General features: G+C 54.3%; 1 non-coding gene across 1 annotated transcript; it reads left to right on the top strand.

Annotated features, from left to right (window-relative positions):
• Positions 1-15,271: 15,271 nt before the first annotated feature.
• Positions 15,272-15,426, top strand: LOC143350629 (5.8S ribosomal RNA). The gene has a single exon (XR_013081190.1). It is a non-coding gene; the product is annotated as a 5.8S ribosomal RNA (ribosomal RNA).
• Positions 15,427-15,769: the final 343 nt, after the last annotated feature.

Here is a 15,769-nt window from a genome sequence, read left to right as displayed (position 1 = left end):
GCGTGCGCTAATTGTTCATGGTGAGGTGAGCGAGCTAATGCACGCAAAGGAGATCGACGTGTTGCTCATGCAGGAACCTTACCAATTTCAGGGACAGATTCCAGGCTTTGGGCTCACGGCGAAGGTGATCGCCGAGAATGAACGGGCTATGGCCGCAATAGTGGTCAGAAACCCGGACATCTCGGTGGTAAAAATCACACAGCTGTGTGATACTCACACCTCCTGCGTTTGCATTAGCGGACCCTTCGGTAGTTTCTACCTCGTTAGCCAGTACTTTCAATGCTCGGAAGACATTGAACCAAGCCTGGCACGCTTGGAGAGGACACTCGATGCTCTCCAACACCGTCGAGTCGTGATAGCCGCGGACGTCAATGCCAAATCCCACCTTTGGGGGGGAGAAAGCGTTCGACCGGACACGCGAGGCGAGAAACTCGAAGAGTTTATCGCATTACACGACTTGACGATTTTGAACGAGGCTGGGAGTATTCCTACATACTCCAGCCCTGCCGGTGAGTCATGGATCGATGTCACATTATCGACTCCAGACATGGCGACAATTGTGCGAAACTGGACGGTTCACGAGGATTGGACCTCCAGTGACCACCGACTCATTGATTTTGTCTTACAGTTCACGGACGTGAATGAGAAGCCCACAGCCTCGATTCCGCACGTTGCATGCGAACTGGGAGCGATTTGATCAAGTTCTTCTTGAGGGCGCGAGGCAATTACCCCTCGGCACTGGTTGCCGCAGGGAAGTCGAACACCTAGCACAAGAGGTCGAGAAATCGATCATCGATGCGTGCAATGCCTCAATGCGCCCCAAGAAGTGGCATTCGAAGTCCGTCCCATGGTGGACGGAAAATTTGACGAGAATGAAAGCGCGAGTCTATCGACTTAGACGAGCCTTTCAGCGCGAGAGGAACTCGGAGGAGAGAGCGGCAAAGCAGGCTGAGTATCGAACATCTAGACTCGCCTACACAGCCGCAGTGCGCGCTGCGAAAGCACAAAGCTGGCAGAACTTTGTGACGGAGCAGGGGAATAAAGAGCCATGGGGACTTGTTTACAAGATCGCCCAAAAGAAACTCTGCGTTGAGACTGCGGTCTCTAACATTCGAACGCCGGAAGGATATACGACTGACTGGGAATCGACTGCCTCGCAGCTCCTACAGGCGCTAATCCCGGACGACTCGTCCACTGATGAAACGCCGGAGCAAGCAAACACCAGAGCTGATGCTGCAACCGATCCGCCGACTGAAGACTGTCCAGTCTTCACGAGGAATGAGCTCGGAGCTGCAGTATCGCGCTTAAAGCGAGGCAAATGCCCTGGGCTGGACCGTATAGAGGCCGAGGTAGTTAAATGTGCTTATGGATCCATCCATAGTGCTCTACTTCGACTCTACAACGGGTGTCTAGCGCACGGGGTCTTCCCCGTTAGGTGGAAAATCGGCTCGATCAGAGCAATCTTGAAAGGGCCCGATAAACCACCAACGGATGTCAAGTCGTATAGACCGATATGCCTACTCTCCATCTTAGGCAAAGTGTTAGAACGACTAATGCTTAATCGAATGAGTAATATATTCCTAAACCCAGAACATAGTTCCGATCGGCAATATGGATTCAGGCCTGGACGATCCACGGAAGACGCCGTGGTGAAGCTCAGGGAATTGATATCCCAGCGAGAGGAACGATATGTGATGGGTCTCTCCTTCGACATCGCCGGAGCTTTTGATAATGTTTGGTGGCCAACCATACTTCAGAAGCTGAAACGCCGGGGATGTCCCCGAAATCTTTATCGACTCATGGTCGACTACTTCGCTGACCGTATGGTTACAATAGTTTCCAAACACGGTAATATGCGTAAGCAAGTCACCAAGGGCTGCCCTCAGGGGTCGATACTCGGTCCGAGCTGTTGGAACCTAGTCTTTGACGAAGTTCTACAGCTCCTATCAAACGAACACCTGGCTTGCGAGCCAATAGCCTACGCTGACGACTTACTCGTGGTATTCTACGGAAACTCGAGGAATCAGTTGCAGCAAAGAGGGCAAAGAGTCGCGGATACAATTTCTGAGTGGTGCGCCACGCAGAAACTTACACTATCCGCGACTAAGACCGAGATGATTCTCTTGAAAGGAAATCTGGATAGAGAACGACCTCCTGTGATAAAGATAAACGAGAGAAGTGTGGCACTCAAGCAAACCATAAGGTACTTGGGTGTTCACATCGATGCGCGAATGGGAGTAAGATCCCACGTCGAATATTTGAATGCCAAAGTCATGCGAACGTTTTATACGCTAGCAAGACTTGCTCGATCAAACTGGGGATTGGGACACAGAACCATGCGTACTTTGTACAAAGGTCTCTTCGTCCCGATCACGACATACGCCGCCGCCGGATGGGTAGACATGCTCACCTCTGTGACAAGAACTAAACTTGCCAGGGCGCAGAGACATGTTTTGCTCGCCGTCACCAAGGCCTATCGTACGGTATCTACCGACGCGATCACTGTGATCGCCGGGACGATGCCGATAGACTTGGTGTTAGTGGAGCGCGCGTGTGCATACCAGATTAGAAGACAAATCAATATCGAAGTCGGAAATTGTCGAATAAGTCGAGCCGATTTGGCGGCTGGAGAAGTAACCGCTGCTCAGGCGAAAGCCTTGGTGCGAGCGGAACTTCTCAATATGTGGCAAACGAGATGGTCGTCATCGGAGAAAGGTAGGGTCACCTACCGCTACTTCTCTGATGTATCTGACCGTCTCAATGCAAGCTGGGTGATCTTGGATCACTACGTAGTACAATTCCTAAGCGGGCACGGAGATTTCCGAGCCAAGCTCAAGGAATTTGCTTTAGTACCGCACGAGAATTGCGACTGTGGCCAAGTGGAAACACCAAACCACGTCCTATTCGAGTGCCGGAGGTACCGAGACGCGCGAGAACTCCTGAGACAAGCGGCTGAAGAAGCTGGCCATCCGTGGCCGGTGACCGAAGCCGATCTTGTAAAACAAGACCTATACAGGGAGTTCCGGACATATACGCGCTCGGTACTACTTACGAAAGCAGGGCGAAACCAAAACCGCCATTGAACGCAATACGCTACGTAACAGAACGAGAGAAGTCTGCGGACTCTCTCCAATAACCATGCTTGAAAATGAACTCGAACGGATGCTAGGTCATGTGCTTCGGCAATGACCTCCTCGGGCCGGGATACAAGCCCCGCTTGCTTCGGCAAGCGTTCCTGGATTGGGTTGGACTCGAGGTGGCAGCAGGTTTCGACGTCGTTAGCCTCCAAACGCATAACGACGCGTGAAAAGTAGATGCCCGAACATCAGGCAAAATGTAGTTGCTGGTATAGACCTTCGGTCTGAGGTACAGCAAAGTCCCCAAGTGGCAACGCGCTTGGACAGAATAACGGCTACACACTACATGTCCCTATCTTTTCTCCCCCGTGGCTGCTACCTTGTCGTGGTGGGGGAGCTTGAGCTCCCTTGTGATCTCTGGAGCTATACCGGCGGGGGTCTTTGACCCCTGGCAGGTTCTACCATGCCGGGAAGGTTCAGGGTGAAGGGACAGACGAAAGTGGCCAACCTCAGGAGCTGTAGCCATTCGGCTACAGTACGGGTAGCGAACCCGAGGTGCCTGATGCAATCATACCGTAACCCCCTGTTGGTCGTCGCAACGACCCATTTACAATTCCTTTTTTGGCTTTGTGAATGGTACGCGACGGCAGGTCGGGCCGGGGGCCTTGGCTTAACCGCCTGGGCCGCGAGGATGGTAACTCTATAAATTACCCTCGAATCCTAAGCTATGGTGCGCGGCGATGGGATGTATGGTTGGGGGAGAGAGCCCAATCCCGAGCGACCACCTCCGGGGCACCTGCCGCACCCCGGAGTATTAGGCTTCCCCTGGTAAGGCGGCTCTGCCTGGGGTGACATCTTTTCCGACCTTCTCGTGGGATCAATCATGGATTATCTAAAAAAAACAAACAAAGAAGATGGCAAAGGCAGAGAAAGGAGGAGTTGAAGCGATGGATGTTACTGCGACCCCCTCTTCCAGTTGTGGGCACAGTAGGACGAGTTCGATTTCATCCGTGACCGAGGAAGGGAGGTCCTATTCCCCTAGGACTCCCATTATGAAGAGGAAGCAGACTAAAATAAATGAGCTTATTCATAGCAGTCCCGAGCGAAGTCCAAGTGGCCCGAAAAGCTTTAAAAGGGACCTGGTGGGTCCGGAAAGGTCTGAAAGTTGCACACTGGAAGATGTGCGAAAAGAAAGAGTTGAATTAGAAGCATATTTATTTAACGAAGCGAATAAAATAAATAAATGTGCCTTAAAGTTTATTCTGGAAAAGTGGGCCAATTTAGAAGGCAAGTTACAGGAGCAAATTTTAGAAAACGAGAAATTAAAGATCGCTCAGAAATACGTACCCACGCGACTGGCAACCTACGCGCAGATGGCACAGATGGCGAGTTCTCCTGGTCCACAGCAGGAAGCAGCACCTAGAAAAGAAAGTAAAAAGAATCTAATTAGTACAGAGAAATATGAAGTTGTGTTGATAAAACCAGAAAAAGAAGAAGACAAGAGAAATAACTTAGAAATAAAAGAAGAAGTGTTGAAGCAGTTTAAGGATATAAGATCTAAATTAAAGGTTAGAAATATAAGACAGATGCGAAGAAAAGGCATAGTTATAGAAGTGAGCGATAAAAAGGATGTTGAGTTGATAATGACAGCAGATATTGGTAAGTTGGGTTTGAAAGTGGACAAGCCGAAAAAAATGAATCCATCATTGATAATATACGATGTAGAAAATTGTTATAAAGTAGAGGAATTGAAGGAAGACTTGATAGAAAAGAATTTTGAACACCTTAACGAAGAAGAGATTGAAGATCTAAAAAGCAAAGTTATGTTTACGCATAGCTTTAAAGCAAAAGAAAATAGGGTAAACTGGGTTGTGCAAGTACCTGGAAAGCATTATGATGACCTATTAAATAGAGGTAGAATCTTTATGACTTGGAGGACGTATAGAGTTAGAGAGTTTATAAATGTTACAAGGTGTTTCAAATGCCATGGCTATGGGCACATAGCCAAGGTATGTAGCATGCCCGATCAGTTATGTGAATGTTGCGGTTCTAAGAATCATTTAAAAGTGGATTGCCCAAAGAAAAGTGAACCAGAGTGTGTAAATTGTTTGCGTATGAGAAGAAAAGATAGCAAGCATGCTGTAAGAGACAAGGAATGTCCGGAATATAAACGACAGATTGAGATTTACAAATCTAGAGTCCAATGGGACTAAAAGTTGCGCAAATAAATGCAAGAAGATCGGCGGCTGCTGCTGCAGCTTTGGAGTTACTAATAAAGGAAAAAGAGATAGACTTACTATGTATACAAGAACCTTATGTGTACAAGGAAATGGTTAGGGGATTCACGTCCCCTGGTATGAAAGTAATCCAACCAAACGTAATGGGTCCATGGGTTGCAGCTGTAGCCGTAGGTGATAATATTGAGATTTTTCAATGTGTGGTTGAAGAAACGGAGCATATCATGTGCTTGCATGTACAAACCAAGGGCATGAATTTTTATGTTATAAATGTTTATTGCCAGTGGTCACTGCAAATTGAGCCGTTTTTAATTAAAATCGAAGAGATCTTGAGTAAACTAAATGGAAGAAAAGTTATTATAACTATGGATGCAAACGCTAAATCTACATTATGGTTTTCGGGCACTACGGATGAACGTGGTAGAATTATCGAAGAGTTTTTGATGGCAAACAACCTGCACGTAATAAATGAAGCTAACAACCCTTCTACCTTTGTTACTGCTAGGGGCCAGTCGAACATTGATATCACGATAGTTACCGAAAATTTATTGACAAGTTATGAAGGCTGGAAGGTTACAACGGATTGTACGACTAGTGATCATAATTTGATAGTGTTTGAGGTTAAGCAGCTAAACTCGGAGCGAATAAGATGGATCAAACAAGAAAAATTTAATGTCAAGAAAGCGGACTGGGAAAAGTTTGAAGAATTGGTGAATAATGAATTCAACGAAAATGTTATGAGGGAGCTTGCTACAAAACAGCCCGACGAAACTGTTCGGATTTTGAATAACGTTCTTACAAAAGTATGTAGATCCTCGATTCCGATGAGAAAAGTTGGGAATAAAACTGTGCCGTGGTGGAGCCCAGTGTTGGCCGAGTATAGGAGGGCTGCAAATGAAGCTAAAAAGCAATTAATGCGTGCTAGGAGGTTGCAAATTGCGGATTTAATCGAAGAGTACCAAAGGTCTTATAGAACAAAAAGAAATGTATATGTCTCGGAAATAAAGAAGCGGAAAAGAGAAACATGGAGGAATTTTGTAGAGACAGAAGGAAATAAGGACCCTTGGAGTATTCCTTACAAAATTGTTGCTAATAAAATAAAACGAGGCAACGTTACCTGTTCATTGGTCCTTCCTAATGGGGGGGTGACCATGAGCTGGGAAGAAACGACCTTTGCGTTGGTCAGAAAGTGTGTCCCACTTGATGATCGCGCTTCGGAAACTGAAACACATTTAAGAACAAGATTAATAAATTCGCAGTATGCAAGTTTTAACCTGGAAAGAGAAATTACGATAAGTGAAGTAAACAATGCAATTATAAAGGCAAAAAACAAAAAGGCTCCCGGAATGGACAATTTTAATGCTGAAATTATTAAAAAATTTTGGGCTGTAAATCCCAACATATTAACGACAGTTTATAACAACTGTTTCAGAAGCGGAAAATTCCCAGCGAGTTGGAAAGTAGCTATGTTGAAAATAATTTTAAAGAATAAAGATAAAGATAAAACCAAACCAAGCTCATATCGACCGATTGCATTGCTGCCAATAATGGGAAAAATTTATGAAAGAATCATTGTGGATAGAATTCAGTTTATATATAAAGAAAATGGTTTAGAAAGTTCTAGGCAGTTTGGTTTTAAAAAAGGCCTCTCAACGGAAGATGCTCTGCTGAAATTGAGAAAAGCTATACATTATACAGATCGAAAATTTTGCGTAGTCCTTTTTGTCGATATAGAAAGCGCATTTGACAATCTGTGGTGGCCTGCAATTAAGGCGAGATTGGTTATTGCAGGATGCAGTAATGATTTGATGAAAGTTATCAACAATTATTTTAGTAATAGAGTAATGACTGTAATAAATAAGAGTGGCAAAGTAACCCAAAAAATGCAAAAAGGGTGTCCACAAGGTTCTATAATTGGACCCACAGCTTGGAAGTGGTGCATGGATGTGTTGTTGATTGAAATTCAAAACGAAATAAGCGAGGAAGAGGCAGAGGTCATTGCTTATGCGGATGATCTGGCCCTTGTTCTAAAAGGCAGAGCAAGAAGAGAAATTGAACAAATTGGATGTCGAGTTTTGCAAATACTGGAAAAGTGGTGTGAATTCCATAAGCTTAAAGTATCATCACAAAAGACTGTTGCTATGTTAATAAAAGGAAAGCTGAGTAGGGGCAGAATGCCGGATCTAAAGATAAAAGATCAAAAAATAAAATATGAGGTAGAGGTTAGATACCTTGGAGTTATAATTGACGAAAAGCTAAACTTTGTGAGCCACGCGAAATACTTAAGGAATAAGGTGATAAATTTTATTGCTTCAATAAGGAGGATAGCTAAAGTAGAATGGGGGCTGAAAACACGCGTCATGAAGATTTTGTACAGAGCGGTTGCACTTCCTATCATTAGGTTTGGTGCGGCTGCTTGGTATGATAAAATTTCACACTCGCATGTGGGAAGGCATATTCTTGCGATGCAGCGGGCCTTGCTTCTGCTTTACGCAAAAGCATGCAGAACAACTGCAACAGTGGCACTGGAGGTGATAACAGGCATGATGCCTCTAGATCTATGTATTGTTGGCCAAGGACTAATAGGCAATCCCTCAGGGGCTGCCAGCCTTTCAGCTGCAGTACGGGCTTAACGAACCCGGGGTACCCGAGTCATACACACACCGTAAGCCTCCTGTTGGTCGTCACAACGACCCATTCACAATTCCCTATTGGTTTTGTGAATGGTACGTGACGGCAGGAGGAACGGGGGTCTTGGCTTAACCGCCTGGGCCACGAGTATGGCGACTCTAAAATATCGCCCTCCAATCCTAAGCTATGGTGCGCGGCGATGGGATGCATGGTTGGGGGAGAAGGCCCAATCCCAAGCGACCACCTCCGGGGAACCTGCCGAACCCCCGGAGTATTAGGCTTACCCGGGTAAGGCGGCTCTGCCCGGGTGGACCTTTATTTCCGACCATCTCGTGGGATTCTTATGGACACAGAAAATAAAATGGGGATGGGGCGGGTTTTGTCGGTTGGGGAGGACGGAGACGGGGTTGGGGTTAGGGTGGCGGCGCTCGCGCCCCACTCAGCGCCGGGTCCGGCTTCGTGGAGGGTGGAGGAGGACGACGAGACGGCGTCGGTCTCGTCCTTCTCCTCCAGCACGAGCCACATAGGCTCTAAGAGGAAGAGGACGGGGCAGGCCGTCGTCGAGGTGGGCGGGGCGATGAGCCCGTCGGTGAGGCTGAGTTGCCTCAGGGACGAGGTGACCGAGGAGATATCGGAGAGGATCTCCTCGTCCCTGAGGCGGGTGGAGAAAGTCGCCGCTGCCTGCGCCTTTAAGGGGCAGAAAAGCGGTGGCGCGGAGGCCCTGAAGGCCGCGGCGGAGGAAATGAGGGAGGCGGCGCGGGAGCTCAGAGGGCGGAACGCCCGTCTGCAGCTCCTGTTCGAGGAGGAGCGACAGGGGAGGAGGAGGGCAGAGGCGCTGTGGAACAGCGCGGCCCTCCCTCCCATCCTCCCTCCTCCTCCACCGCCGCGTCCCTCGGCGGAGGTAAATAAGCGGAGTGCGGCGGCAGTGGTGCGGGGCACCGCGGGCCCCTCCACCCGCACTCCGCCCGTGAAGAAGTCCCCGTCCTCCTCAGAAGACGATCTTCTGAGGAGGATTGGGGACATGATTGATGGCAAGCTGGCCGCCTTCCGGGAGGAGCTCCTCGCCGGAAGAGCGGTCAGCAGGAAGGCGGTGCCTCCCCGACCTGTTCCGGTACAGTCGGGGAAGGCAAAGAAGGGCGGAGTGAAGGCTCCGCCCAGCGTTGCGGCACCAGGGCCCCGGGTCGCGACCCCCAAGGGGGGTGGTGTACCCGTGGTCGCGGTGGTCGCGTCCTCCACAGCACCCTCCCAAGGGGGGGTGGCGTGGAGTGAGGTGGTGGGGCGGAAGGCGAAGCGGGCGGCGAGGAAGGCCTCGCAACCGCGGCCTCCGCCTCCGCCGCCGGCGGCCAAGGTAAAGGCCGCGAAGGTCGGGAAGGCACGACCAGGTCGTCCCCCAAAAACGGCAGCGGTGACGCTGACTGTTGCGCAGGGGGGCGACCTGACCCTCGCGGAGGCGATGCGGCTCGCCAGGGAGAATATCTCCCTGGAAGAGCTGGGCATCGCCTCCGTGAGGGCGAAGAGGGCCGTGACCGGGGGTCTCTTGCTGGAGATCCCCGGTGCAGAAGGCGGCGCGAAGGCGGATCGTCTCGCCCAGAGGCTCCGGGAGCAGCTGGGCGAGCGAGGTGTCCGGGTCGCCCGGCCCACGAAGCGCACGGAGATGCGCGTTTGTGGGCTGGACGACTCGGTCAGCGCACAGGATGTGTCCCGTGCCCTTGCGAGGGCGGGGGACTGTCCTGTGGAGGACCTGCGGATCGGAGAGATCCGCAGGTCGCCCTCCGGCCTCGGGTCGGTGTGGGCCCGGTGCCCCCTCTCCGCCGCCCGTAAGGTGGCGGAATCCGGGAGGGTGTTGGTGGGGTGGGTTTCGGCGCGAGTGGAAATCCTCGCGCCGCGCCCGCTCCAGTGTCACCGCTGCCTCGAATTGGGGCACGTGAGGCAGTGGTGCACCTCGCCGGTAGACCGCAGCGGTCAGTGTTACCGCTGCGGTGCCAAAGAGCACCGTGCGAGCCAGTGCTCGGCGGCCCCCCACTGCCCGCTGTGTGCGGACATGGGGAGGCCAGCCGATCACAGGGTGGGGAGCAAGAAGTGCTCCCCCCCCCCTCCCGGAAGGAGAGGAAGAGGCGGGCTGCACCGGCTCCGGTGCCGAGGGCGGTGGCATCGTCCTCCATGGAGGTGGACGGTGCTACGGGGACGGACGGCCGGGAGGAGGCTGGCGCAGCCATTAATTAATGCCGCCCCGCCTCCTCCTCCAGGCCAACCTCAACCACTGCCGCGCGGCACAGGACTTGATGTCCCAAGTCCTCGCGGAGTGGGGGGTTGGCCTGGCGGTCGCCGCCGAGCCGTACCGCGTCCCTGATCACCCTCATTGGGTGGGCGACGCGGACGGCTTGGTGGCGACGGTATGGGGAGGGGGCGACGGGTCCCCACCGTTCTCCTTGTTGGAGCGCGGTCGGGGATTCGTCGCCGTGGACTGGGGGGGAGTCGCTGTGGTGGGGTGCTACATTTCGCCCCGTAGCGGTCACGCTGCGTTCGAGCTGTACTTGGCCGAGGTCGCGGCATGCGTGCAGCGCTACGCGGCCCGGCCGGTGCTGGTCCTGGGGGATTTTAATGCCAAGTCGGTGGCTTGGGGATCCCCCAGGGCCTCCGTTCGCGGCGGGATCCTGGGCGATTGGGCGGCGGGGCTCGACCTCCGGGTATTAAACCGGGGGTCGGAGCACACATGCGTGCGGCGATATGGGGGGTCCATCGTGGATGTTGGATTCGCGACCCCCAACGCCGTGCGCATGGTGTCGGGTTGGCACGTGGTCGCGGGGGCAGAGACACTCTCCGATCACCGGTACATCCGGATGGAGGTCTCTGCCGCCGCGAGTGCATTCCGACACGGCCGCCTGCGTGGCACCCTACCACGCCGCTGGGCGCTTCGGCGCCTGGACAAGGACGCCCTGATGGCAGCTGCCCTCGCTGCAACTTGGCCGCAGGGAGCGGCCGAGTTGCCGAGCATAGAGGAGGAGGTCGCCCGGCTCGGAGCATTGGTCGCGGGTATTTGCGACGCGGCGATGCCTCGGGTCGGGCGGGCTTCTCCTCGCCGGGCGGTGTACTGGTGGTCGGACGCGATCGCGGAGTTGCGAGTCGCGACTGTCCGCACCAGACGCCAGTACACCCGCGCGCGCCGTCGTCAACGTACAGGCGACGGCGTGGCGCGAGCGAGGGCAGCTGATGACCTGTATGGAGCATACCGCGTGGCGCGGGTTGCTCTGCAGGTCGCCATCAAACGGGCCAAGACCCAGGCATGGAAGGAGCTCCTCCAGACCCTTGATGACGATCCATGGGGGCGCCCATATAAGGTGGTGCTGAATAAGCTCCGCCCGTGGGCGCCCCCCGTCACCGAGGGTCTTGACCCCCGGCTGCTGGAGGACGTGGTCAATACACTCTTCCCAATTGGGGAGAGGGGACCGCGTCCTCCGGCGGCGGCGGCTGTCCCAGTGGAGTGGACGGCCGAGCTGGGGGTCACGCAGGAGGAGCTGGCAGCGGCCATCAGACGGCTCGGGGTTCGTAACACGGCCCCGGGTCCGGATGGTGTGCCCGGCCGGGTTTGGGTCTTGACCCAGGGCGTCCTTGGGGCCGACCTCAGGCGGTTGTTCGACCGCTGCCTGAGGGACGGGCGATTCCCCCCCAGTTGGAAGGTGGCGAGGATGGTCCTCCTCCGGAAGGAGGGTCGGCCCGCGGAGTCTCCCTCCGCATACCGGCCCATTTGTCTCCTCGACGAGGTGGGCAAGCTCTTCGAGCGTGTGATTGCTGCCCGCCTCGTCGAGCACCTGTCGCGGGGTGATCCCGGTCTGGCCGACTGCCAGTTCGGTTTCCGGGGGGGCCGATCGACTATCGACGCGATAGGTCGTGTGAGGGCCCTCTCGGAGGCGGCCGTCTCCCGGGGAGGGGTGGCATTGGCAATATCCTTGGATATTGCCAATGCCTTTAACACCCTCCCCTGGGAAGAGATAAGGAGGGGACTCGAATATCATCGAGTCCCCCCTTGTCTCAGGGCGGTCGTCGGGGATTATCTCCGCGGCAGGTGGATCGAGTATCCGGGCCGGGATGGTGATATGCGGAGGGAGGTGTACTGCGGTGTTCCGCAGGGGTCGGTCCTCGGGCCACTCCTGTGGAACATCGCGTACGACTCGGTGTTGCGGGCCGGCCTCCCCGACGGCGTCAGCACGGTGTGTTATGCGGATGACACACTGGTGCTGGCCGTCGGGGCGCACTGGGGGATGGCCATGCGTCGCGCGGAGGAGGGGTCGCAACGCGTCGTCGACCGGATCAGGGGGATGGGGATGACGGTGGCGGTCCATAAGACCGAGGTGATTGCGTTTCATTCACCTCGGCAGGATCCGCCACCCCCTCTGATCCGGGTGGGTAGGGCTGACATCGAGGTGAAGCCCCAGATCAGGTATCTGGGGCTGATCCTCGATAGCCACTGGCGTTTCGAGCAGCATTTCCGCTGCCTGGTCCCCCGGTTGGAAAGGATAGTTGCGGCTCTGGGCCGGATCCTGCCCAACCTGGGGGGCCCGGCGGGCCGAGTTCGTCGCCTCTATGTGGCAATGGTCCAGTCGGTGGCCCTATACGGGGCCCCCGTCTGGGCGGACGACCTGGCTGCCTCCCGGCGCAGCATGACTATGCTGCGTCGGGTGCAGAGGCGCATGGCGCTCAGGGTCGTCCGCGGGTATCGGACCATGTCACATGAGGCGGCGACGGTTCTAGCGGGGATGCCGCCCATGGACCTGCTCGCGCGGTCGCACGCGGTGATGTACCGGCACCGCGTCGACCGTCGCGCGGGGGTGGGGGCGGTCCCGGGCGGGCAGGAACCTGCTTGGGGCGATTTGAAGCGCCAGGCCCGGCAGTCCGTGTTGCTCGCGTGGCAGGAGAGGCTGGCTCTGCCAACCGCGGGGCACCGGACTGTCGGGGCTGTTCGGCCACTCCTGAAGGAGTGGCTGGACAGAGGCCATGGCAGCCTCACCTACCGGCTGGCACAGGTATTTTCCGGGCATGGCAGCTTCGGAAGATACCTGTGCCGGATAGGGAAGGAGCCGACGGCGCGTTGCTGCCACTGCGACGCTGAGCAGGACACGGCGGATCATACCCTGGAGGTATGCCCCGCGTGGGAGGGGGAGCGCCGTGTCCTGGTCGGCGTCGTCGGGCGGGATGTCTCGCTGCCGGGCGTGGTGCGCGCCATGCTCGGCAGCGAGGAGAAGTGGAGGGCCGTGGCCTCCTTCTGCGAGAACGTAATGTTGCAGAAGGAGGCCGCGGGGAGGGAGCGCGAGCTTCAGCGGCGCGCTGAAGCTCGCGCTCGTGCGGTGGCCCGAGGTCGTCGCCCGGTCGCGAGGCGTCGCGGGCGGCCGCCTCGGCGTGGCGGATGACCTAGGCTGGGAGGGGGGTCCTGAGGGGACCTTCCTCCCGCCAGGCGGCGCCGGGTCGGACCGGTTGGGGGTAGGAGTGCCTCCCCCTACCGGTCCGATGCAAGGGGAGGCACCCTCGGCGGTCTGGTGCGGCCATGAACGCCCGGCCGCTGAGGGGTGGAAACGGGGTCGCGGGCGGTTGCGAGTTGGGGCTCGCAGCCGCCACTAATCGCGGCCCCGGGACGGATAGCGGCGGGATGGAGTGGCCCCGTCCCGCCGCTATGAGGCAGTGTGTCTACTGGGGGGACCGATTGTCCCCCCGGGGGATGGGCGCGAAAGCGCGGGCACGGGGAGGATACCGGAAGAATGCTTCGAGCGATTCCCGGTATCCTCCCAAAGCGTGCCGAAGGGTCACCGTGGGGTTTTTAGTGGGTAGGTCCCGCGCCTGTCGTTGTACGGGCGCGGGGAATCCCACACACCCCTCCCACCTCTCCCCAAGGAGGTGGGAGGGAGTCTTTCGAAGATTTTCCCCACGACAAAAAAAAAAAAAAAAAAAAAAAAAAAAAAAAATCATTAACGAAACGTAACACAATTAAACTGGAAAGAAAGATCAAACAAACAAAAACTATGAATGGGAAAGATCATATCAATGGGACGGCTTACGCGCGGAGGACGCTGTACGAGAGAACAAACAACACGTTGTTTGTTCCCGCTCGCGTCTCTCCCGTCCGTCGCCATTGCAAAGCTAAAAGCACAAGCGTTGGAGAGCCCGTGCAGACCATAGGTTCTCTCGACGAACGAGAATGGCCGTATTAATGGTAGATCGATGCTGGCGTGAGGTGACGCGCGTCGTCGTTTACACGATTGGGTCGAAACGAACAAAGAAACGAAAGAACATAACACAAAAACGTCCATTACTAAACAAAGATCTCGAACAAAAACAAGAAAACGTCCATTACTAACGAAAGAAAGAAACGAAAGAAAGAGGAGGAGAAGAGAAAATAAGACCCATCGTTGCGACGATCGAGGATGTCACCCGCCGTCAATTTTTCCATTATATACGCGTCTCTGTCGGAGATACGATGCTGGCTGTTTACGTTGCGCTCGCTCGAAGAGGAGACGACGACCGATTGTCACACACAACGCGCAGGGGCCGAAACAAAGCGCCCAAGGATCTACAGCCGAGGAACGAGACGCCGTCGAACATCGTTTCGCGACGTTCCTTTACGGTTTGAACTTGCGTATCCCGCTTTGCCCGGTGGCGTGTGTGCTCGTCGTCGTGCTCCGAACGAAACGTCCTGATGACGGCGAGGAAGTAATAAAATAATATACATCCTTACGGGTAGCCTGAAGCGAATCGCAAACGAACGACAACGCGTCGATTGTGCGGCCATCGTTGCTCGCGCGACTAACGACGACCAGCCGAGAAGGCTGTAGTTTATCGCATCGATTTCATCGAGCAACCGATGGACGCTGCCGCGTTCGTTCGTAAATGAATGTTATACATACTCACGGATAGCCTGAGGCGAATAATCGCAAACGACGACGCGTCGATTGTGCGGCCATCGTTGCTCGCGCGACTAACGACGATCAGCCGAAACGGCTGTAGTTTATCGCATCGATTTCATCGAGCAACCGATGGGCGCTGCCGCGTGCGTTCGCCCGATTGCGCGTGAAGTTACTGTTCGGAACCAAGAATATACGGGTGTATTATACCCGTTGGTCGCAGCCACGCGCAAAGGCTTTTGAATGTACTGTACGCCCGGCCGTCGAACGATGGTTTTCCGTCATTCAGGAAACAAAAAGAAACTTTTGTCGTCGATATGGCGCGTTCAATCCTCCGTCGATACGCTGGTCGGAGGTGCGAACATCGAATATTTTTAAAGCAAAGAACAAGGAGCATTTTTAAATACAAAGAGAAAAATTGTAAATTGTATATGATTACCCTGAACGGTGGATCACTTGGCTCGTGGGTCGATGAAGAACGCAGCTAATTGCGCGTCAACGTGTGAACTGCAGGACACATGAACATCGACATTTCGAACGCACATTGCGGTCCACGGATAAAATTCCTGGACCACGCCTGGCTGAGGGTCGTTCACTTGTCCTAAAACTGCTTGCGTTGTTCTCAGATTCCCTAACCCCGCCGTCGTTTACCTCTCCTTTCGGGGAGATGGCGAAGAACGTTTCGGAGCCGGGTCGATGAAGAGAAAGGTATCAACGTACGAGCGAGAATTTGGGTATTTCGTTGGCGTTTGTCGCTGGACGTACGAAAAAGAATAAATATTATATATTATTGGCAAGTTTGCGCACCCCTTGCGTGGTGAGGCAGAGATCAGTCTGGACTCGCGCGAGTGTTTTACGGCGTCGTGCGTCGTGTTGTCTGGAGTATCATCACGACCGCCCGTTAAAGCACCGCTCCCACGATTTCTGACTTTGA

This window comes from Colletes latitarsis, unplaced genomic scaffold (genome assembly GCF_051014445.1).
Source record: "Colletes latitarsis isolate SP2378_abdomen unplaced genomic scaffold, iyColLati1 scaffold0007, whole genome shotgun sequence".
In the NCBI taxonomy this organism is placed as follows: Eukaryota; Metazoa; Arthropoda; class Insecta; order Hymenoptera; family Colletidae; genus Colletes; species Colletes latitarsis.
This window is presented reverse-complemented; position numbering and strand designations above follow the sequence as displayed.